The sequence below is a fragment of the Hyperolius riggenbachi genome, chromosome 5, assembly GCF_040937935.1.
Source record: "Hyperolius riggenbachi isolate aHypRig1 chromosome 5, aHypRig1.pri, whole genome shotgun sequence".
NCBI lineage: Eukaryota > Metazoa > Chordata > Amphibia > Anura > Hyperoliidae > Hyperolius > Hyperolius riggenbachi.
Genome location: NC_090650.1, coordinates 1,784,563 through 1,797,052, shown reverse-complemented (window position 1 = coordinate 1,797,052; position 12,490 = coordinate 1,784,563). Strand labels below are relative to the sequence as shown.

General features: G+C 52.2%; 1 protein-coding gene across 1 annotated transcript in view; it reads left to right on the top strand.

The window, feature by feature from the left end:
* Nucleotides 1–12,490, top strand: part of CALCR (calcitonin receptor) — a 653,324-nt gene that overhangs the window by 621,892 nt on the left and 18,942 nt on the right. The gene's annotated exons all lie outside the window — the stretch shown is intronic.

Sequence of the window (12,490 nt, the reverse complement as noted above, 5' to 3'; positions counted from 1 at the left end):
ATCTTGTGTCATCTTCCTGCTGCTGCTCTTCTGAGTGAAGCACCGTGTGGATTACAAATACGGTTTTATATATGAGCTCCAACTGCCCGCCTGCTGATTAGATTAACATTGGCCAGTGTTTGAGAAAATTAGCTTAAATGCTTATCTCAGTTTGATTATAACAGACGTTCATACATTTATCATTTAGAGTGCACTTAATGATATACGGTGATTTGGGGATTTGACATCTCTGGATTTTCTGGTGTTTCTTTGGGCCAAACCCTTTCCAGAGACATTGGAGGTGTCATTCTCTATTCCTTTGCAAGCAACTGTTGGTATTCCATTATTGCCATAACTGTGAGTTCAGATGCTATGACCTATCTGTTAGTTACTAGAAGGTAAATTGTTAATTTTATTTTTATTATGGCGCCCATACATGGTACAATTTAGTCCGTTTTTTTTTCCGATTAGATCATTTTGTTCGATTATTCTGTTAGATTGAATATAAAGATTTTTCCAACATGTCCAATCTGATTTTTATTGAAAAAAAAAAATGGGATAATGGTTCGTTTCTTGACTGAAAAAAAAAAAATTATTTTCGATTCAATACACTTGAAAATCAAACATTTTTATTGTACCGTGTATGGGCACCATCACTGGGTCTCCGGATCCAATAAAATTGCTTAGCATTATACTGCTGGTTTATGTGTATCACTGGAGTTTCTTGGTGTCACCAGAGTTGGGCAGGACCATCTAATGCTGGGCATACATGGCCCAGATTCTTCTTATCAATCGAGCTGCTGATGGCTCGATTGATAATTTTCGACATGTCCGATCACGCGGGGGATCGATTCCCGGCTCGATCCTCGCGGGCGGACAATAGGCAAAAATGAAGCGATGATAAGCGCTGAAAAGGAAATGCCCGCGAGGACGAGCGGGAATCGATCCGTGCGCACGCGCAGACGAGCGGTGACACGCCGGCATCGGGCTCGATTCCGGCGCATAAACATGCCATGTATGTCCAGCATAACACAGCTGCACCTACGGGTGCTACACAAGAACAGGACCATCTAACACAGCTGCACCTACGGGTGCTACACAAGAACAGGACCATCTAACACAGCTGCACCTACGGGTGCGCTACAGATACATTAAAAGATTTTCTTTCCAGTCCGTCCAGAAAATATCAGCTGTCCTTTTGAGGTGGCCAATGGCCATACGCCACACGATATTGGCATCCGATCGGCCGAGAGACTGATGGAATCTGATCGAAGAGAGAGATCGATTCCCGATTAATGTCAGTGTGAAATCTTTCGGGAATGCACAAGGATGTCCTCATTTATATTATAATTCATATGATTAGGAAAGGCCGAGATATTTAATGACACTTTATATATTTCTTAATTAATAGTGGCTTTAAAAAGAATGTAAAGTTAATATTGTCCTGTTTCATTGACAGCCAATAAGCTGCAGAATCCTTCTCGTTATCTTGTGCAAGGAATCCATTGACCTGCTGAACTTTTTATTTTCCCCTATTAAGTTACATTGCTATTGATGATTATACTTCATTAGCACAGTGGCTACAGCTGCGGGCAGAATAGTGTTGTCTGTAACCTCGGTGCGATGGTAATTACGTGAGATCAGCGTGTTTATAGTCACTGCTCCGCACAGCTGATAGGCCTATTGTTCCATCCTCCAGAATTACCATAGTAACAGCAGAACTGATTAAACCATAGAAAGTGATCATACAGGAACCACTGGAACAGGGCAGTTTCTAGGCTAAATTGCACCCAGGGCGAGGTTGTAAAAATTGCGCCCCCTCCCCCCCCCTCCCCACCCCCCCACCCCGTGGACTCGAGAACCCTTACTGTTAGGAACAGAAACACAGCCACAGGTCACAAGTAGATCTGCCTGCTTTCTAGTGACCAGCCGCTCATCCAGGAGGAAGCAGGAAAACACCCAGGCGAGGAGAGCCCGGAAAGCTGACTCCTCCATGGGTGCCGCGCACTCACAGCCTGCAGTACCGCTACAAGACATCAGGTGTCATCACGTGGTGGTGACATGATGATGACTTGACGTCTGACGCAGGCAGCCTAGGAGGAGTCAGGGAAGGCAATCACGCTGGTAATCTTCTTTCTTCTTCCATTTGGCTGCCCCGTGCATCACCAGCTCACTAGCGGTAATGTCCTTCTGCCTGCGCCCCCCTTCATCTACTTGCTGGTCTGCGCCCAGTGCGGTCGCCCTGCCCGCACTGTCCAAGAAACTGCCCTGCACTGGAATAACTTCTGCAGGTCATCCACAGACATTGCAAGAGTTCTATCACTCTGTACTGCAGATCCTGAGCGCGAGGTGTGATATTCTGCCAAGACAGAGGCCAAATCCTCTCACCCAGCCGATCCCTCAACCAGGAGGACATGCTCCACCCCCTGGACAGGAAGCCTGATATTCTGCCAAGCCAGATCCCTCACAAGACCACAGATCTGCCTAGCCACACCCAGGAGGACATGCTCCACCCCCGGACAGGGAGGCCTGATATCCTGCCAAGCCAGATCCACCACAAGACCACAGAATTGCCTAGCCACACCCAGGAGGTCATGCTCCACCCCCGGACAGGGAGGCCTGATATCCTGCCAAGCCAGATTCACCACAAGACCACAGATCTTCCCAGCCACACCCAGGAGGTCATGCTCCACCCCTTGGGCAGGGAGACCTGATATTCTGCCAAGCCAGATCCCTCACAAGACCACAGATCTTCCCAGCCACACCCAGGAGGTCATGCTCCACCCCCGGACAGGGAGGCCTGATATTCTGCCAAGCCAGATCCACCACAAGACCACACATCTTCCAAGCCACACCCAGGAGGTCATGCTCCACCCCCTGGTCAGGAAGCCTGATATCCTGCAAAGCCAGATCCCTCACAAGACCACAGATCTTCCCAGCCACACCCAGGAGGTCATGCTCCACCCCCGGACAGGGAGGCCTGATATCCTGCCAAGCCAGATCCCTCACAAGACCACAGATCTTCCCAGCCACACCCAGGAGGACATGCTCCACCCCCGGACAGGGAGGCCTGATATCCTGCCAAGCCAGATCCCTCACAAGACCACAGATCTTCCCAGCCACACCCAGGAGGACATGCTCCACCCCTGGACAAGAAGGCATGATATTCTGCCAAGCCAGATCCACCACAAGACCACAGACCTTCCAAGCCACACCAAGGAGGTCATGCTCCACCCCTGGACAACAAGGCATGATATTCTGCCAAGCCAAATCCCTTACAAGACCACAGATCTTCCCAGCCACACCCAGGAGGGCATGCTCCACCCCCGGACAGGGAGACCTGATATTCTGCCAAACCAGATCCCTCACAAGACCACAGATCTTCCCAGCCACACCCAGGAGGACATGCTCCACCCCCTGGACAAGAAGGCATGATATTCTGCCAAGCCAGATCCCTCACAAGACCACAGATCTTCTTAGCCACACCCAGGAGGTCATGCTCCACCCCCTGGACAGGAAACCTTATATTCTGCCCAGCCAGGTCCCTCACAAAACCACAGATCTTCCCAGCCACACTCAGGAGGTCATGCTCCACCCCCTGGACAGGAAGCCTTATATTCTGCCAAGCCAGATCCACCACAAGACCACAGATCTTCTTAGCCACACCCAGGAGGTCATGCTCCACCCCCTGGACAGGAAACCTTATATTCTGCCCAGCCAGGTCCCTCACAAAACCACAGATCTTCCCAGCCACACTCAGGAGGTCATGCTCCACCCCCTGGACAGGAAGCCTTATATTCTGCCAAGCCAGATCCACCACAAGACCACAGATCTTCTTAGCCACACCCAGGAGGACATGCTCCACCCCCTGGACAGGGAGTCATGATATTCTGCCAAGCCAGATACCTCACAAGACCACAGAGTTTCCCAGCCACACCCAGGAGGACATGCTCCACCCCTGGACAAGAAGGCGTGATATTCTGCCAAGCCAGATCCACCACAAGACCACAGATCTTCCAAGCCACACCCAAGAGGTCATGCTCCACCCCTGGACAAGAAGGCATGATATTCTGCCAAGCCAAATCCCTCACAAGACCACAGATCTTCCCAACCACACCCAGGAGGACATGCTCCACCCCCTGGACAGGAAGGCCTGATATTCTGCCAAGCCAGATCCACCACAAGACCACAGATCTTCTTAGCCACACCCAAGAGGACATGCTCCACCCCCTGGACAAGAAGGCATGATATTCTGCCAAGCCAGATCCCTCACAAGACCACAGATCTTCTTAGCCACACCCAGGAGGTCATGCTCCACCCCCTGGACAGGAAACCTTATATTCTGCCCAGCCTGGTCCCTCACAAAACCACAGATCTTCCCAGCCACACTCAGGTCATGCTCCACCCCCTGGACAGGAAGCCTTATATTCTGCCAAGCCAGATCCACCACAAGACCACAGATCTTCTTAGCCACACCCAGGAGGTCATGCTCCACCCCCTGGACAGGAAACCTTATATTCTGCCCAGCCAGGTCCCTCACAAAACCACAGATCTTCCCAGTCACACTCAGGAGGTGTGCTGGGCCCATAACCCAGAGGTCGATGGATCGAAACCATCCTCTGCTAGGCATGATTTCATTTTTGCAGCTTGCTTTATCGCATGGGCAAACCGATTTCCATAGCCCTGTAAGAGAAAGTGTAATAAGGGCCCTGCCGTAACATAGATATTACGGTAGCTAAGACTACTCCTGGGCCTTTCTTGTAGTTGAAGAGATGGGTGAACTGTGACACCACACTTAAAAAAAAGAAAAACAAAACCAGTAAACAGAGAAGCTTCCCCATATTGGAGCATTGGATTTGGTAAAGCCTTAAGCCAATGTGTTGTAAGGCACAAGTAAGCTTTGGGTTAGCAGGAATGGTTGCATGGCCACCTAGATTTTCATCCTTCCCACCCTTGCCCTGGAATCTTCCAGACTTCAAATTGCTGTCCTTTGCTGTGTGTGTTGCACCAGCATCATCCAGGGGGGCACATGATCTGTCTGAAGTCTGTAAGCAGTATCACCATGTGTCCACTGCTTACATCTAGCAAATTAGGCAAATAAGCAAGCTCATTTTTCTCTTGGGTATATTGCAATGGTACATGCTAGGCGAGCATAGCTGCCTTCCAAGCAGTTGACCTGGGTTCAATTCCTGGCCAATGCATGAGACCCTACAAATCCCTTAAAGACAAGATCCATGGAGGAGGAGGAGGAGGGAGATTGATTTTTTTTCCGCCGGATCATCCTTAGTCCGACTTGAATCGTGGAAAGCGGTGAGCATCCCTAGAAGAAATCCTGTTGTTTCGCTTTAAACTTCTTCTAGGGGCTTCCTTGTGATTGGCTAACAAAATTCCACATTCCGCCGGACTTACGCATCGTTCTGCGGAATTTCCACTATAACTCTATGGCAATTCCATTCTGATGCGACGCGGTAAGTATCCCTATGCACCACTCCCTGGACAGGAAGTATGATATTCTGCCAAGCCAGAACCCTCGACCACGGGTATTTCCAAACACACCCAGGAGGACATGCTCCACCCCTTGGGCAGGGAGACCTGATATTCTGCCAAACCAGATCCCTCACAAGACCATAGATCTTCTCATCCACACCCAGGAGGACATGCTCCATCCCCTGGACAGGAAGGCCTGATATTCTGCCAAGCCAGATCCCTCACAAGACCACAGATCCTCCCAGCCACACCCAGGAGGTCATGCTCCACCCCTTGCACAGGGAGGCCTGATATTCTGCCAAACCAGAACCCTCACAAGACCATAGATCTTCTCAGCCACACCCAGGAGGACATTCTCCACCCCCTGGACAGGAAGCCTGATATTCTGCCAAACCAGATTCCTCACAAGACCACAGATCTTCCTAGCCACACCCAGGAGGACATGCTCCACCCCCTGGACAGGAAGCCTGATATTCTGCCAAACCAGATCCCTCACAAGACCACAGATCTTCCTAGCCACACCCAGGAGGACATGCTCCACCCCCTGGACAGGAAGCCTGATATTCTGCCAAACCAGATCCCTCACAAGACCACAAATCTTCTTAGCCACACCCAGGAGGACATGCTCCACCCCCTGGACAGGAAGCCTTATATTCTGCCAAGCCAGATCCACCACAAGACCACAGATCTTCTTAGCCACACCCAGGAGGTCATGCTCCACCCCCTGGACAGGAAACCTTATATTCTGCCCAGCCAGGTCCCTCACAAAACCACAGATCTTCCCAGCCACACTCAGGAGGTCATGCTCCACCCCCTGGACAGGAAGCCTTATATTCTGCCAAGCCAGATCCACCACAAGACCACAGATCTTCTTAGCCACACCCAGGAGGACATGCTCCACCCCCTGGACAGGGAGTCATGATATTCTGCCAAGCCAGATACCTCACAAGACCACAGAGTTTCCCAGCCACACCCAGGAGGACATGCTCCACCCCTGGACAAGAAGGCGTGATATTCTGCCAAGCCAGATCCACCACAAGACCACAGATCTTCCAAGCCACACCCAAGAGGTCATGCTCCACCCCTGGACAAGAAGGCATGATATTCTGCCAAGCCAAATCCCTCACAAGACCACAGATCTTCCCAACCACACCCAGGAGGACATGCTCCACCCCCTGGACAGGAAGGCCTGATATTCTGCCAAGCCAGATCCACCACAAGACCACAGATCTTCTTAGCCACACCCAAGAGGACATGCTCCACCCCCTGGACAAGAAGGCATGATATTCTGCCAAGCCAGATCCCTCACAAGACCACAGATCTTCTTAGCCACACCCAGGAGGTCATGCTCCACCCCCTGGACAGGAAACCTTATATTCTGCCCAGCCAGGTCCCTCACAAAACCACAGATCTTCCCAGCCACACTCAGGTCATGCTCCACCCCCTGGACAGGAAGCCTTATATTCTGCCAAGCCAGATCCACCACAAGACCACAGATCTTCTTAGCCACACCCAGGAGGTCATGCTCCACCCCCTGGACAGGAAACCTTATATTCTGCCCAGCCAGGTCCCTCACAAAACCACAGATCTTCCCAGTCACACTCAGGAGGTGTGCTGGGCCCATAACCCAGAGGTCGATGGATCGAAACCATCCTCTGCTAGGCATGATTTCATTTTTGCAGCTTGCTTTATCGCATGGGCAAACCGATTTCCATAGCCCTGTAAGAGAAAGTGTAATAAGGGCCCTGCCGTAACATAGATATTACGGTAGCTAAGACTACTCCTGGGCCTTTCTTGTAGTTGAAGAGATGGGTGAACTGTGACACCACACTTAAAAAAAAGAAAAACAAAACCAGTAAACAGAGAAGCTTCCCCATATTGGAGCATTGGATTTGGTAAAGCCTTAAGCCAATGTGTTGTAAGGCACAAGTAAGCTTTGGGTTAGCAGGAATGGTTGCATGGCCACCTAGATTTTCATCCTTCCCACCCTTGCCCTGGAATCTTCCAGACTTCAAATTGCTGTCCTTTGCTGTGTGTGTTGCACCAGCATCATCCAGGGGGGCACATGATCTGTCTGAAGTCTGTAAGCAGTATCACCATGTGTCCACTGCTTACATCTAGCAAATTAGGCAAATAAGCAAGCTCATTTTTCTCTTGGGTATATTGCAATGGTACATGCTAGGCGAGCATAGCTGCCTTCCAAGCAGTTGACCTGGGTTCAATTCCTGGCCAATGCATGAGACCCTACAAATCCCTTAAAGACAAGATCCATGGAGGAGGAGGAGGAGGGAGATTGATTTTTTTTCCGCCGGATCATCCTTAGTCCGACTTGAATCGTGGAAAGCGGTGAGCATCCCTAGAAGAAATCCTGTTGTTTCGCTTTAAACTTCTTCTAGGGGCTTCCTTGTGATTGGCTAACAAAATTCCACATTCCGCCGGACTTACGCATCGTTCTGCGGAATTTCCACTATAACTCTATGGCAATTCCATTCTGATGCGACGCGGTAAGTATCCCTATGCACCACTCCCTGGACAGGAAGTATGATATTCTGCCAAGCCAGAACCCTCGACCACGGGTATTTCCAAACACACCCAGGAGGACATGCTCCACCCCTTGGGCAGGGAGACCTGATATTCTGCCAAACCAGATCCCTCACAAGACCATAGATCTTCTCATCCACACCCAGGAGGACATGCTCCATCCCCTGGACAGGAAGGCCTGATATTCTGCCAAGCCAGATCCCTCACAAGACCACAGATCCTCCCAGCCACACCCAGGAGGTCATGCTCCACCCCTTGCACAGGGAGGCCTGATATTCTGCCAAACCAGAACCCTCACAAGACCATAGATCTTCTCAGCCACACCCAGGAGGACATTCTCCACCCCCTGGACAGGAAGCCTGATATTCTGCCAAACCAGATTCCTCACAAGACCACAGATCTTCCTAGCCACACCCAGGAGGACATGCTCCACCCCCTGGACAGGAAGCCTGATATTCTGCCAAACCAGATCCCTCACAAGACCACAGATCTTCCTAGCCACACCCAGGAGGACATGCTCCACCCCCTGGACAGGAAGCCTGATATTCTGCCAAACCAGATCCCTCACAAGACCACAAATCTTCTTAGCCACACCCAGGAGGACATGCTCCACCCCCTGGACAGGGAGGCCTGATATTCTGCCAAACCAGATTCCTCACAAAACCGCAGATCTTCCTAGCCACACCCAGGAGGACATGCTCCACCCCCTGGACAGGAAGCCTGATATTCTGCAAAGCCAGATTCCTCACAAGGCCACAGATCTTCCTAGCCACACCCAGGAGGACATGCTCCACCCCTGGACAGGAAGCCTGATATTCTGCCAAGCCAGATCCCTCACAAGACCGCAGATCTTCCTAGCCACTCCCAGGAGGACATGCTTCACCCCCTGGACAGGAAGCCTGATATTCTGCCAAACCAGATTCCTCACAAGACCGCAGATCTTCCCAGCCACACCCAGGATGACATGCTCCACCCCCTGGTCAGGGAGGCATGATATTCTGCCAAGCCAGATCCCTCACAAGAACTCTGATACTATCAGCCACACCCAGGAGGACATGCTCCACCCCCCCCCCCCCCCCAAAAGAAGCCTGATATTCTGCCAAACCAGATCCTTCACAAGACCACAGATCTTCCTAGCCACACCCAGGAGGACATGCTCCACCCCCTGGACAGGGAGGCATGATATTCTGCCAAGCCAGATCCCTCACAAGACCACAGATCTTCTTAGCCACACCCAGGAGGTCATGCTCCACCCCCTGGACAGGGAGGCCTGATATTCTACTAAACCAGATTCCTCACAAGACCACAGATCTTCCCAGCCACACCCAGGAGGACATGCTCCACCCCCTGGACAGGGAGGCATGATATTCTGCCAAACCAGATCCACCACGAGACCACAGATCTTCCCAGCCACACCCAGGAGGACATGCTCCACCCCCTGGACAGGGAGGCCTGCTATTCTGCCAAACCAGATCCACCACAAGACCACAGATCTTCCTAGCCACGCCCAGGAGGACATGCTCCACCCCCTGGACAGGGAGGCATGATATCCTGCCAAGCCAGATCCCTCACAAGACCACAGATCTTCTTAGCCACACCCAGGAGGTCATGCTCCACCCCCTGGACAGGGAGGCCTGATATTCTACTAAACCAGATTCCTCACATGACCACAGATCTTCCTAGCCACACGCAGGAGGACATGCTCCACCGCCGGAGAGGGAGGCATGTTATTCTGCCAAGCCAGATTCCTCACATGACCACAGATCTTCCTAGCCACACCCAGGAGGACATGCTCCACCCCCGGACAGGGAGGCCTGATATTCTGCCAAGCCAGTTCCCTCACAAGACCACAGATCCTCCCAGCCACACCCAGGAGGTCATGCTCCACCCCTTGCACAGGGAGGCCTGATATTCTGCCAAACCAGAACCCTCACAAGACCATAGATCTTCTCAGCCACACCCAGGAGGACATGCTCCACCCCCTGGACAGGAAGCCTGATATTCTGCCAAACCAGATTCCTCACAAGACCACAGATCTTCCTAGCCACACCCAGGAGGACTTGCTCCACCCCCTGGACAGGGAGGCCTGATATTCTGCCAAACCAGATTCCTCACAAAACCGCAGATCTTCCTAGCCACACCCAGGAGGACATGCTCCACCCCCTGGACAGGAAGCCTGATATTCTGCCAAGCCAGATTCCTCACAAGGCCACAGATCTTCCTAGCCACACCCAGGAGGACATGCTCCACCCCTGGACAGGAAGCCTGATATTCTGCCAAGCCAGATCCCTCACAAGACCGCAGATCTTCCTAGCCACTCCCAGGAGGACATGCTTCACCCCCTGGACAGGAAGCCTGATATTCTGCCAAACCAGATTCCTCACAAGACCGCAGATCTTCCCAGCCACACCCAGGAGGACATGCTCCACCCCCTGGTCAGGGAGGCATGATATTCTGCCAAGCCAGATCCCTCACAAGACCACAGATCTTCTTAGCCACACCCAGGAGGTCATGCTCCACCCCCTGGACAGGGAGGCCTGATATTCTACCAAACCAAATTCCTCACATGACCACAGATCGTCCTAGCCACACCCAGGAGGACATGCTCCACCCCCTGGACAGGAAGGCCTGATATTCTGCCAAACCAGATTCCTCACAAGACCACAGATCTTCCCAGCCACACCCAGGAGGACATGCTCCACCCCCTGGACAGGGAGGCATGATATTCTGCCAAACCAGATCCACCACAAGACCACAGATCTTTCCAGCCACACCCAGGAGGACATGCTCCACCCCCTGGACAGGGAGGCCTGATATTCTGCCAAACCAGATCCTTCACAAGACCACAGATCTTCCTAGCCACACCCAGGAGGACATGCTCCACCCCCTGAACAGGGAGGCATGATATTCTGCCAAGCCAGATCCCTCACAAGACCACAGATCTTCTTAGCCACACCCAGGAGGTCATGCTCCACCCCCTGGACAGGGAGGCCTGATATTCTACCAAACCAAATTCCTCACATGACCACAGATCTTCCTAGCCACACCCAGGAGGACATGCTCCACCCCCTGGACAGGAAGGCCTGATATTCTGCCAAACCAGATTCCTCACAAGACCACAGATCTTCCCAGCCACACCCAGGAGGACATGCTCCACCCCCTGGACAGGGAGGCATGATATTCTGCCAAACCAGATCCACCACAAGACCACAGATCTTTCCAGCCACACCCAGGAGGACATGCTCCACCCCCTGGACAGGGAGGCCTGATATTCTGCCAAACCAGATCCACCACAAGACCACAGATCTTCCTAGCCACGCCCAGGAGGACATGCTCCACCCCCTGGACAGGGAGGCATGATATTCTGCCAAGCCAGATCCCTCACAAGACCACAGATCTTCTTAGCCACACCCAGGAGGTCATGCTCCACCCCCTGGACAGGGAGGCCTGATATTCTACTAAACCAGATTCCTCACATGACCACAGATCTTCCTAGCCACACGCAGGAGGACATGCTCCACCCCCGGAGAGGGAGGCATGTTATTCTGCCAAGCCGGATCCCTCACAAGACCACAGATCTTCCTAGCCACGCCCAGGAGGACATGCTCCACCCCCTGGACAGGGAGGCATGATATTCTGCCAAGCCAGATCCCTCACAAGACCACAGATCTTCTTAGCCACACCCAGGAGGTCATGCTCCACCCCCTGGACAGGGAGGCCTGATATTCTGCCAAACCAGATTCCTCACAAGACCACAGATCTTCCCAGCTACACCCAGGAGGACATGCTCCACCCCCTGGACAGGAAGCCTGATATTCTGCCAAGCCAGATTCCTCACAAGACCACAGATCTTCTTAGCCACACCCAGGAGGACATGCTCCACCCCCTGGACAGGAAGCCTGATATTCTGCCAAGCCAGATCCCTCACAAGACCACAGATCTTCTTAGCCACACCCAGGAGGTCATGCTCCACCCCCTGGACAGGGAGGCATGATATTCGGCCAAGCCAGATCCCTCACAAGACCACAGATCTTCCTAGCCACACCCAGGAGGTCATGCTCCACACCCTGGACAGGGAGGCATGATATTCTGCCAAACCAGATTCCTCACAAGACCGCAGATCTTCCTAGCCACACCCAAGAGGGCATGCTCCACCCCCTGGACAGAAAGCCTGATATTCTGCCAAGCCAGATCCCTCACAAGACCACAGATCTTCTTAGCCACACCCAGGAGGTCATGCTCCACCCCCTGGACAGGAAGGCTTGATATTCTGCCAAGCCAGATTCCTCACAAGACCAATTTTCAACAAATTGAAATGGAAAGATTACTTTTATTAGCACTATATTTTCAGTTTTCATTAAGCACTGAGGTGAGTTTCTAGTTGTTTTGCGTCGAGGTGGGGTTCCCTTTTTTGAGGCTGGAGAAAGCTGCTAAAGATGGAGCACATGTTCCCCTCCCGGCTGCTAATTTATGGATTGCAGTC